We start from the raw sequence: 13452 nt of genomic DNA on the forward strand, positions 1-13452 counted from the left end.
TGGGACCAATCTTTCCTGGAAAACCCCAAACCCCCTGCCCTCAAAGGTGATTCTAACTGAGAGTGACCCCAAGGACAGAGTGGAGCTGCCCCGAGGGGGTTTCGGGTTCGACATCTTGAAGGAAGCAGATTGCCACGTGGTCTCCTGCCGAGCAGCAGCGAGTGGATTGGAGTTGTTTGATAGTTAGCAGCCCAGCAAAACTGTAGAATACAACAATGAAATGCCCAAGAGGCTGCCCATTTTACCGTCAGAGTAACATGGGGATGTCTATCACCCTTTCTTTCTGCCCAAACAGAATATCCCCAACGTTTTCAAGTATCTGCCAACTTAATGAGTGCAATGCTCTTCCATTGTATTTTTTTTAACTTGCCGGGTGCTTTGGCTATGAGGCCCAACAGTCTCTCAAATGCCTGTTGGCCATTTGCATTTTGTTCTCTGAAAGCATTCATACCCCCTGCCCGTTGTGTTTCTTCAGTTCGCTTGTTTTTATTCTTTCTTGTGGTTTTATAAAAGCTCTTGCCATAGAGGAGACAGACTGTCTTGTCTGCAGTGATTTCTTCTGACGTGCCAGCCTTTAGACTTTGTTTACGGGTGTCCATTCTACTTCAGTGGCACGCGTTTGGGTGCAAACCTAGCACCGTCTGCTTGTTAGCATCTGGGTTTTACATCAGGCAAGGGGGGCTCGTGTCCCCCAGGCGAAGTTTCAAAACAAACCAAAGCAACACATTCCGTATCCTTTACTTTCATAGCTTTTGGTTTTGCCCACGAAGTCCACAAAACTCGCCCCTTCCTGTTCACCTCCCAAAGCCCCTATCTTCTTCCTTCAAACCATTTCTCCAATGCAACCAGTATTTATTTTGTGACCCACCCACTTCAACAGCAAACGTGACGAGCGGGGACTGCCCTATTGGTTTCTGAATCTCTAGCTTCAAATCCGTGGCGTGCTACATTTGGGGAGTACCCGAAGTGTTTGCTGAATTAAATTTTAAACCAATTAGAGCCTGATAAATTGGACAGCAAGCCCATCAGAGAAAGAGTCTCATTTCCAGTAGATTGCTCTACGAGCAGAGGAAGAAACAGCCCGGCTCCAAACTACACTTACCAAGCTGCCCGGGAAAAGCAGAGAGAGGGTTATGAGAGTAACTGCTCCTTGGACAGATTAAAGAGATGTCATCTTCCGTCGTCCAGGTAACTTGGCTAAGTCCTCGTCTGCTGGGTTTGCTGGTCCACCACGGTCCTTGTCTGTCCAGGTCCGCCCTGCGACTTTCCAGAAAGGATGCGAGGTGAGGCTGTTCTGTGCTCCTTCGCAATCCAGGACTGTGTCCGACAGAACAAGTGAGGCCTCAACGCCACGCTCCCGGAGCCCGAGTCCTACCGGAGATGAGAAATTTAAAAAGTAATTGTCTGACGATGTTGAGAGAGCAGAGTCTTTCGGAGCTGGCCTGCTTTTTGCACTGTTTAATACAAGGCTCGTGTGGAGAATCAAGGGATCTGACAGTGTGTGATCAAGCATCCTGGGTAATTTCCAGCCAGCGCCATTTTCCTGGGCTCGGATTCCACTCAAGGTCTGAGCACCGTGACACCTTCAACCAACCCTTCACGATGACCAATCACTCAGGGACCAGCCTCGTGTCTTCAGAAGTTCATGCACACCGTTTGTGGATTTCTCTACCCTTGTAACGCGAGAACCAAAGGCCCGACCTCTTTTCTATCTGGTGGACCATTAGCTTTGGCAAGCGAGGTGTCCTATGAGTTGTATTGTACCCTGCTGAGTTCACGGGCTGGGTCACCCACCTGACTCGTTAGAGTTATAGAAGGCTCCAGATTCTAGTTTTATGGACCCTTGTTCCAACAGAGAAGAGCGGGCCCTAACAGAGGAGAGTGACCTGCGGAGGTCACACAGATCTTCAGTGGTAACCCAAGTCTGAAGGCCAGGCTGCCGGACACTGACCCCAGCAGCCTCTGTCCGGCCCCTTATCTGAAGGCTGTGGCCTTGCTCATAAAGAGAGAGGATCTTAATAGAAGGCTGGGAAGGCCAGAGGAAGTGGGACAAACACAAAACAGCTGCTCATCACTTTTCCTTTTTAAATTGAACCTGAACACGGCTGCAGCTGTGAGCCAGGCAATTACATACAGAGAATTCTCCAGTGGCACGCAGCATCTTCCCGTCCCGGGCTTCCGCAGATCACCGAGTCTGCCCCCATTCTCCTGCCAGTCCTCTGTTTGGACTATCGGCTAGAATTACTGGGAGTTCGTTGGTCGCCCCAGAAGAGAAACAAAGGGGCAAAAGAAAACAATACAGATGCCTCCCCGAACCCTACCCTAGGGGTTCTGATTTAATAGGGGGAGGCAGAGCACCAACACTTTTAAAGCTCCCACACAGAGTTCTGTGCATAAGCATCGTGCTGGTTCCCATTTGGCGGAGGGGTCAAACGTATCTTCACATCCCAGTGTCACCATTATTCTGGATAAGAGTCATGCATCCGAAGGACACTTTCTCTCTCTCTCTTTCTCTGTTGGCTTTGAGCATTTACGAGAAGGTGTCATGGAGCTTGGAGATTGTACTTCTGGTCACATGGTTGATGGAACTGGAAGGATCCAAGTCAGGAGAAATCAGATGGAAACAGGACACATCTCAGGAGCCACGTTAGGAAGAGCCACGTGGGCAAGGGCTGGAGCACACCACACCTCGCAGCCATCTGAAGGCCTGTCCAAGTAAGAATACCCCTTACTGGGGTCACTGCAGGTGCAGTCCTTAGGCTAGAAATAGCATCAAATGTAGCGCTCCCTGTCGAAATGTCCCCTAGTGATGCAGCCCCTGGGGCAGAAATGTACCCAGTCTCTGGAGCACTTGGCATGGAAATGCCCCTGGATGTTGGCCTTCCATGTTCCTGGAAGTGTGGTCCTCAGGCCGGAAATGGCCTCTGACTTCTCCTGGCCAACTGGGCTGTGCACAGGGACTGGCCACTCTGGTTCTGCTCCCGTGTGCTAGGGCTTAGACAAGTCCATGTGTGCTCTTTCCCCCAGCTGCAGGAGAACAAGGTGGCAGTCGGCTTCCCTCAGGCCCCTTTCCCTCCAGGGGTTTTGGGTTGGAATGAGGATGGCTATCCGGTTTGGTTTGGGTTTGGATTTTTCAGTTACCTCAGACCAAGTGTCCCAAGGGTCATTTATTGGAGAAACCCCCTAAGAAAGGAAGGACAAAGGCCTCCATTCCTTAGAAGTGCTCAGGTCAGTCAGGGGATGATAATCTTCCAAGGATTTTTGTTTGTCCCTCCCCCACCAACGGCAAACGGTTACATAAGGCAATGCATGGAAGCTAGATCACTCAAGGGGGATGATGACCTCATCAGTGGGGCCAGAGACCCGCTTTCCAAAAGGGTGGGCAAACTAGGGCCCACCAACTTCCCATCCCACATGTGGGAACAGCCTATCAGCCAAGCCCTGCCCACCTAGTCACTGCTGATTGGCTCTGAGATAAACAACTCACAGAGATGGACCAATCAACTCTTTCCCCTAGAATTTGCTAATACAACTGACTGATAAGGACCCCTGCCGGCACAGCGGGTTAAGCGCTGATTGTTAAGGTTGGCTGTTGGAAGGGGCCAGCTGCTCAGTGGGGAGAAAGATGAGAGGCTGTCTGGTCCTCCTAAGAGCTACCATCTTGGAAATGCGAAGGAGCAATTCTACTCCGTCCTAAAGGGTCGCTAGGAATTGGGCATCAGGGGACAGTGGTGAGTTTAGTTGATTTCATCCAACTCTTAGGGCCCTGGTGAGGCAGCAGTTACGCACTCACCTACAAACTGCTATTCTGCCTGCTGCTCTGTGGGAGAGCGAGGTGACAGTTTGCTTCTGGAAAGAGTAACCGAAACCACACTCGCTGCCATCAAGTCAATGCAGAGCTGCGGGTGGTTTCAAACTGTTGACCATGTGGATTGCAGTCCAACGCATAATTGCTAAACCACCAGGGTTACTTCCTTGGGAACCCTTTGGGGCGGCTCTGCTCTATGCTATTAGGTGGCTGGGAGTCTGAATCGACTTGCTGGGAATTGGGGAATATACACTTTGAACGCTGCATCCAAGGAAACAGAAATTTAAAGGCAGAGGTTTCTGTTGCTATTGTCTTACTGTCCAAGCAATCCCTGCCTGAAATACTAGGGCCGTAATATGTTCCTTCCTGAACCTCTGCTTTCCTGAGAAGATTTATCCGATCTCAGTTGACCAAGCCAAACTTGATGATGATCTTGCATTGTTGAGTATTCAATCTTGAATTCCCACAGGGGACTCCCGGAGGCAGTAATGGGTCCCTTTTCCATGACTGTATAGATCTATAAGATTACCCCTGTGTAAGGTTCTTCTCTGCTTTTAACGGACTATATATCAATACCAATTGCCAACACATGGATAAGATTTTGAACGTCACTGGCCTACAGCTTAAGAGGACTCTGAGGTTTTAAAAATGGAATCTGCAGAATAACAACGGCATCTGCTAGAACATGAATTCTTTGGGAAGCAGGAATTAGGAAAGGAGCTGGCACTTACTTCAATCCTTTCGGCGAGTGGTTTTCCAGACTGCTGTACAGCAGCTAGCCCCGTGGGATGACTGGTTATCCATGTTCGAATGTGTTTGGAAGACAGGATGCTCCAACCCCGATGGCCCCACGGAGGTCATACCACGTGAATGCTTAAAGACTAGATTTAACTCCGTTTCATCCTTTTAATGACATGTCTTGACTCAGTTGTCTCATTCTGACAACAATTAGTGCAAAGCAAAGAGGAAAGAGTTCCAAAGAGAATCATGAGGTTGTTCTAAAACCAGTCAAGGCTTGCTGCATGTGACGGTGATCAAGGTCAAGTATGGAGTCTGGTGGTGTGTTTACTCTGGGCCAGCTCTTTTTCATGGGAGCTCATATTTAATCCTGACCTCCACGTGTCTTTGAGGTCTGACCCCTGGTTTGCAGATGCAAAGCCTTGAGTGTTCTTGGGAGTGCCCCTGCCAATCGGGCTGCCTCCTCGAATAAAGCTTGCAAGGCAGTGTGGTGACAGGGATTCCTCTTCACGGAGTTAACTCCCTGCATGCCAATGGTGCAACCTCACATGCCACACGGTGCGGGAGTGGGGAGGAAACATGCCATCTACCTATTCTCTTTCAAAGGCTCTTGACAGCCTTTCTCTTCGAGTCCCGAAAGGATGTGCAAATTCACCTACTGAAACCGAACGACCGAGCAGAGTGTTTTTAGGACTAAAGGGGTGCTTGGAGGGCGGTTGGGGAGAAGAGTCATAGCTGGGGTGCTCTGCATTCTGATTACATAGCACCGGGTTTTCTCCTAGGCTTTGTTCAGCCCCACCACGTGGGAAAGAAGATGGCCCAGAAAGAGAAGACAGCCTGGCTCACACTACATGCCCTGAGGCTACAGCCTGGGCTGTTGGGTTTGGGAGGGGCGAGCAGCTGGAAAGGAAGAGGAGTAACATGCGATGTCTCCAATGGTCTCTGTGGCCTCGGCAGTGCATCAGATGATACCTCAGCTGCTTTGTACCTGAGTTTGCTCATCTATAAAATGGGAGCTAAAATGCCCCCCTTTACTTGGAGAATGGCTTAAAAATGGCATGGAGCCTGGTACCCACCAGACTCCTGATGAATGGCAGTGGCACCACCAGCAATGACACCATCATCACCACCACCATCCCTTACCATGCTTTGGACCCTCTCCAAAGGACTCATCTGGGCAGAACATCCATGGAATTGAATTGCACCAAAGATTCCTCTAATTCCTATCAAAATAGTGCAGTCCCACACACCCATCTCTCCTTAAATGATGACAATTCTGATATTCCTGTCATCACCATCTCTATGGCCCCTGACTTGGAGGGAGGGGAGGGGGTGGAGATCATCAGCTTGAAGGCTACAGTACTTCCTGAACTCGCTGTGTGATGTGGTAGTGGGGGGCAGTACTCACATCACCCCTAACCTCTCAACAGCCCAAGGCTCATCCATCCCCGCAAGGCACAGTCAGATATGCCTCCACTCTCCACCCTTGTGTATTCATTCAGGCTCCAGCTTTCTCTCCCACGGCCCTCTCTCTGCCTCTGGTGGGTTAGATAATCCATCAAGATGACAACACAGAATTCATGGTCCATACTTACAGTCAAGGGCTGTATTAAGGAACAGGGTACAACTTGGGGTCAGGAGCTGGCAGCATGCAGGCAAAGTCTCCCTTCTTGGTGCACAGAGACTCTCAGCTCCTCTGCAGGGCAGGTTTCCTCAGAGTCTACTACTGTGGTAGTTACATCATCTGCTGTCAATTTGAGGCTTGAGAGTGAAGGGGTAGAGTTTAGCCTGTCAATCAGGTTCTGCTTGATGACCTCATGTGGAGCCGATAAGGAGATAAATAGCTAGCTGGAGGTGGCGCACATGCTCACTCCCTGTTGAGAAGACACATGAAGCTGAAAGAGCCACGTGGAGACCCCTGCCAGCCCTGAGATGCGTCCACTGGCACTGGATCCACAAGACTTTCCACCCACTGGCCCGTGATCTTCTTGCATTTTGGTGTCATTGCATGTGTTGTGTGAATCTGAAGAATGTATAGACTGGTAACAGACATATGGGCTAACATTGAATTTATGGACTTGATGTGGACTGGGATGGGATGTTTCCTCAATCTTCAGTTGCTCATGTATATGAAGCTCTTTCTTATACACATGCGAGTGTCTATAATTTGTTTCTCTCATCTACCCAGGCTAAAACACCTACTGAGCACAGACTCTGCTAGACCCCTTCTATGCCCTGAGGACTCTTGCTACCGGCTCTGTCACTGGCCTTTGCCAGGCCTCTCACCATCTTCAGTGTCGGAGCCTTATGCCCCTGTCACAACTCTTTGAGGTGACTCTTTGCCTCTTGCCTCCTCCCTCTCCCTCTCTCTCCTTTCTTCTGTCTCCTCTCTTATTGCTCCTTTCTGTCTGCCCATCCTATTGGAAATTGTCCCCTAACACAACCCCTTGTCAAATCAAGGCAGGACCACAGTGGGAGGTGGGGAGGTGGTGGACAGCACAGACTGACTAATCCCCTCTAGGTAAGCCATAGCCCAGGCATGCCATTTGCATAGTGGGCCAGCCTAGACTGCAACTGACTTCCTTTGCCTAGTCTACTGACCAATCCCTGCCTGGTGCGTACCAATCACAGAGCAGGCTGGGGACCAGAGCCGGACAACAAACAATGAAAACCAAGTTGTTTGCAGCTTACCCAGACCATGTCCATCCACCTAGACAAAAGTCACAAAGTCACAAATGCTCTGGGGGGCGGGCTGGGAGGTGGGGAATAATGGTTCAACAAGCTGCGGTGACCCCTTTGAGGAAACAGATACACATTTCCAGTTGAGCCCGACACACAGTGTCAGGGGAAGACTGTGCCCCATCAGGCTTTCAGTGGCTGGCTTGTCTCCCTTTCATGATTGAATGACTGATTTTGTTTTGCTTTGTGTTTCGTTACCAGCCAAGCACATTAAGTGTTGACCTCACTTCAGAAGCCCCATGCATGTTTTAGGAAGCAATAATTACTTCTGCAATAAAAAACATAATTTTAAAAATCTGATATTAAATATTACAGGTGACAGCCCCAAGAAAACAAAACGTTCTAAGTCTTTCCCGGGATCTCAGGTTGGATGAGACAGGAGGAGTCTCCTTTCCTACACTTTCCTCTTCAACATCTCCCACAGCCAACTCACTGCCATCAAGTTGATGCTGGCTCACAGGGTCGAACTGCCCCTGTGAGTTTCCGAGACTGTAATTCTTTAGGGGAGTAGAATGCTCTATGTTTCCCAATTGAAGCGGCTCAGAGTAGTTTCGAACTGCTGACCTTGTGGATCACAGCCTAAAGCTCTGCCATCAGGGCTCGTATTTGGCTTGGTTATTATAGTTGCAGGAACAGAGCCCCTGGTCATCTTGGTTTCAGTCTCCCCTGGTGGGCACTGTCAGGAAGACAGTGGACTGCTAACCACAACATCGGTGGTTCAAAACCACCAGCTGCTCCGAGGGCGAAAGATGACACTGTGTGCCCCCATGGAGGTTACAGCCTCAGAAACCCTAGGCTGTTTTGTGGTGGTTGTGGTTGTTGTTTTGCAGTATGAGTCGGAATCAAACACATGGCCTTGGACACGGGGTTATTTTTAATATGTCATCCTGGTTCCAAATGCACGGTCGCTGTGAGCAGGGAGAGAGTGGATGGCAGTGAGTTTGCTTTGGGTTTCTGTGCTTTGCTAAACACCTGACGAATTTCAGCAAATGAAACATTGCTCATCAGCATCCGACAGGCAGGAGTCTGTCATTCAGAGCACTGGTCCTTGAAAAGACAGAGCACACCATGAATGTGATGGTCCGGTATTCTTCTACCACAGGGGTGGGGCACTTCCATTCTGCCAATGGCCACTTGGATAATTATAATATCATTCATTCGCGGGCCATACAAAATTATCAACTCAAAAAGTTGCCAGCTAGATTTGGCCAAACCCTGAATTAACTCCCCTCTAACGTGATGGCTGGAACTGGTGCTCTTTGGGGAGGCGTGTGATGTGAGCCTGTACGGATGAGTTCTATGGACCTTCTACAGCCATGGACCAGCAGTTCCCCACTAAACAATCTAACACAATCACTTTTTCACCTACAACTATCCATGTAGCCACTAAACATTTTATTGTATTCCTGGTTGTAAGATATGCCCGTTGTGTTTGTGATTCACGGGACGCAGTGATTTTTATTTTAGTTGACCGGAATGTGGGTGGGGGTGTGTTTGTTTATATGTTTACTATTGTACTATTTCACCCCAAGAGCCATACTAAGTTTCCCTTGCTACTCATGAATCTCACCTCTAAATGCCCAGAATTCAGGTTAGATGCTGATATTTATATTGACATCTAAGATCAATTTCATCTCCACGTTCACACAATGGATCGTCTTTTGAAATGTAAAGATTTTATTGGAGGGGAGCCCTGGGTCTCAATAAGCGTTCTGATGGACACAGTGGCTGTGACAATGTGCTCACACAGGGAGCCATTGTGAGGATGGCGCCAAAGGCCGCGGTGCTGTTACGTTTGTGGTTTGAGCGGCTATGAATTTGAAACAACTTGAAGGCACCTAATTTCGAACCCTTCGTGGCTCAGATGAACAACTTAATATTTAAAGCGTGTGGTGGCAGACAAGGCAATGCTACAAGGAGCACACGCTCCCCCCTGGTAAATAGCCCGTGTCTTCAATTTGATCCATTTTAGACAGGGATGAAACCCATCCAGTCTTTTCAACCTAAAAATCAAAAAAAGTCATATTTGCTAGCCTGAGAAGCAGAAGACTGTTTGTTTTGTTTGTTTGTTTGTTTGTATTTCTTGGCTTGATATTAATCATGCATTGTTTTTCCCCTAAAAAGGAATTAATTAGAAATACTGGATGGAATAAAGAGTTCAGGCGACCAGCAGCAAAATGGGAAAATACCATGTGTTAGGAGTTTTAGTGCCCTCTGAGTACAGAAATTTATTTGCGGCAAGCAGAAAATAGACAGAAAGCATAAAAATACAGCCGAGTCCCCCTAGTAAAATTATTTATCAAGCTAACAAGGGAGGGGCCCTTCTTGTAACAACAAACCAGTGTGGAGTAGACATGGCTTTATATTTTACCTTTGGGTTAGCGAACCAGTAAAAATACCAGCTGACAAGTACTTCACATAAACATTTCTTTCTAAATGAGCCTCCTTGTTAGGTGGAACAGGAGGAGAAAGAAAAAAAGAAAAAGTCTTCCCAGTGAACGAACACTATAGCTTCCAGAGAATTCTAGCATGCACACGCTGACTCATTTGTGCAGAAATAATATGATGGGGGGTAGGTTCAGGGCTAAGGGGGCGTGGGCTAAGGTCATGTGAATGCCGACTGGGAGCTGACACAGGGATGAGAGATTCATGAAAAGAAACGTGCTCACTCGATCAGGGCTCGTCATCATAGTGGGATATTTACCCCAAAATAATAATAAAAGTTACCGCTTTGCAAAAAACACAACAACACATGCCCTTTTCAAGGCAAGCGTCCCTGCATTTGGAACAAAACACCCACCTATCTCAGATGTCCCCACAGTGCCTTTGCTGCACGCACCTCCCAGCTATATTTTTTCAAATACTTAGTTTATGAGCAAAACCCCAATGTCAGGTTTTACAGTTCAGTTTAACGATCCCAAACTTTGATTATAAATTACAAGTCATTTTCTATTGTAGCTTGCCAAAAAGAAGAGCCACGATTGCCGGGGGCTTGGGGCAAGCCCCCAAATGCACAAGCCAAAAACATAAAACTAGGAGAGTGACCCCCACCCTGGCTTGATCCCAATGAAATGTGAAAGAAACAGACAAATCACTAAGACCACGGCACCCCCTGCCCACCCCCTGGGGTGACGGAGCCCCCCCCCCTGCCCCTGCAGTGCAGTAAATAACTCCTGAAGGTGGGACAGAGACTAGACACACCAGCACGTGGTCTTCCCTAATGTGTAAACCCGACCGGTGAACTGTGGCAGACACTGGAAGGTGCCTTTTTCTGTTGTTTCATTGTGGTGGAAATGACGCTGTGGGGGATGAAGGGCATCTGGGGGACCCTGTACAATGCCGTAGAGACCTTTCTTTGTAGCCGGGGCGTCCCCCCCTCCCCGACCCCCACCCAGCTCCCCACCCCCGTGCCAATGCCTTAGAGAGGTTTCTCACCAACAGCGAGGAGGTGGCTTCTCATGACCGGCTTTGGCCAGCTCCACTGAAATGCCCGAAACAAAGAAAAATAGACACTTCCTTATTATTATTTTCTTCGGCCTGGAACAGGATGGCATTTCACCACGCCTCTATAAAGGCTCTGACCTCAGGCGAAACAAGTGAATTCCCTCCTCTCCTGAACTTGCCTTCCCCAGTCGGGCCCAAAGGCTCCAACACAACTCCTACCCGCGGGCTCTGCCGGGGAGCTGGGCGTGAATCGCACCATTCTTCTCCTGGAAATCTGCAAGGCCGGCGTATCTCACGGCCGTGGGCTATTCATGCCCACTGCCAACTGCCCCGCCCCTCCCCCCTTCTGCTTGGTCTGGGGTCTTCTCTGAGACCCTGGGTGTTGTCTGACTCCTAGCTGATATGTTGGCCTTGTGACCCTCACCCAGAAGGCAGCGCAGAAGAGAATCCTGGCTCTGAGGTCTAAAGAGACTCAGCTGGAACGTTCTCCTGTGCACACATGGGCCACTGTGAGGGAGGCAGAATCGCCCCGACAGCATCTACCAACAGCAGGGCCGGGCACTTCCAAGGGAACAAACACATCTGCCTTGGCAGAGGGCAGCCAGATGCTCTTGAGAAGCGGGGTGGCCTGACTTCGCCTTACGTACTTGGGACAGGCTGTCAGGAGAGACCAGCCCCAGGAGAAGGACATCATGCTTTGTCAAGTAGAGGGCCAGAGAAACGGACGAAGGCCCTCCATGAGATGGTGGACACCGTGGCTGCAACTGTGGACTCCAACATCAGAGCAGCTGGGAGGAGGACGCTGCACTGGACAGTGGTTCAGTGTGCTGTGCGTGGCACTGCTGCGGGTATGAAACAATGCGAGCCCACGGAACAACCGCAGCAAAGAGGGACTTGTTAGGATGCCACTAAGCAAAGATCAGAAGGTGCATAGATCAGAAGGTGCATAGATCATGACTACATCACCTGGACCAAGCCCCCTCTCCCTCTCCCTGCCAATCCCCAGCCCCACTGCCTCAATCGGTCATTTAGGTCTCTGGGCCTGGAGCAGGTAGAAGGCATCCAATTTCTGCCAGCACCATTATCACTGAGAGCAAAGCGGGGGCCCAGATGTTGTTAGCAGTGATTCTAAAGATGCTGGTGTTTTGTGTCCCTGGATCCGGGGGTGGTAGTAGTGGGAGGGGGTGGTGGCGGGGGTGCACTCAGCAGGTGGGAGAAGAACAAGATGTCAAAGGGCTTCTCTACCTGGTGGACCTGCAGCTGGCTGCTAGTCAGAAGAACTGAGAGCCCTGATCGCCTCTCCCTCCTTCCCTGTGTCAGCGAAGCCAGGCTGAGCGGCTAGCCGCGCCCGCCTTTGCTGTGCTCACTTGTGCAGCCTGCATTTTCATCCTTTTTGGCAATGGGGAGACCTTGCTTCTGGCTCTAAAAGGAGCGGGGGAAGGGAGGCACGGGGGAAAGAAGAAGAAGAAATCTGGGGACACCCAACCATGAATCAATCAAATCGCCTTTGAGACAGGGCCAGACCCTCAAGTTGGTGCCGCCCACTGGAGCGGAGAATGGGAACGTGATTCTAAGCTTGGGCCAAGCAGGTCAACATGGGTAAAGGGCTGCCTGCTGGCTCAGGACTGCCCTCGCTGCTTTTCAGCCTCTGCCTCTGCTTTTCAGCCTCTTTCTCGAATGCGCCGCCAGACCCCAGATGCTGCTAAACAAATCAAATGCTCCTTGGCATTTAACAAGAAAACGATTCTAATCGCACCACTACAAAGTTTAAGGGGGTGGGGGGGCAGGGGGATCGAAGTAAAGAAAGTAAACAGAAAACGTCATCTTCTTGCCCCAAATGTTCGGCCCACTCAGAGCCCCTCCTAGGGGTTTGTTCTCCTTTCTGGCCCATCAGAAATGAACCTCCTTTTAGCATAGGAAGGGAGAAGGAAGAGGCATTGGAGACGCCAGGAGGAAGAGGGGTACGTGATGCTACTTTGCAGGGATTACAATCAATGAGATGCGACAAAATGTGTATGACTGGTTGAGTGGAAAACTGACCTGCACTATAAACTGTCACCTGGTTCTCTTTCCCTCTCTTACACACACACACACACACACACACATACACCGTTAAAAAATATATAAAACAAAACAGACACCACTCAGGATATAGACTGAAGCCCTTTAACGGAGGACCCTGAATAGATAACAAAGCCTCTATTTTGCTTAACTCTGGGGAGAGGGGTGATGCCTGGTGTTAAAAATCCCTTTCAATAATTACAGATCCCCCGACTCAACTCCCCCACCAGCTGCAGGTAGGAGGCAGAGAAGAAGAAAAAGAAGCTTGGGTCTGTGGGGGGAACCCAATTTAAAGGTGGGGCGACCCCAGGGTCAGTTTCTCTGAGCATCCCAGATCAATTCAATTCCATCGTCAACTCCACTGCCTACCTGGGAGCAAATGAACTTATACTGTGCTTTTCAAGGGACTGAAATGGCTTTTTAAAAAAAAAGGTCCTGGGCTCTAAGTGAATCACCGCATTCCTCCAGGAGGCTGGCTGGGAAAACAGGGAAATCAAAACTCCGCCTGTCTCCTTGGCCTCTCATTCTATCCTCATCTAGCCAGGTGATTAAATGGTAGGATGCGTCCCGAGGTGACTGGATTGTTAATTAGCTGTGAGTGTCCTCCAGGAACTTTCCCTCGAGGTCACTGCTGGGTGGCCACTTTGCCTCTGGTGACAGTA

This window comes from Echinops telfairi, unplaced genomic scaffold (genome assembly GCF_000313985.2).
Source record: "Echinops telfairi isolate 266 unplaced genomic scaffold, ASM31398v2 ScPeMD7_2291;HRSCAF=2852, whole genome shotgun sequence".
Lineage (NCBI taxonomy): Eukaryota > Metazoa > Chordata > Mammalia > Afrosoricida > Tenrecidae > Echinops > Echinops telfairi.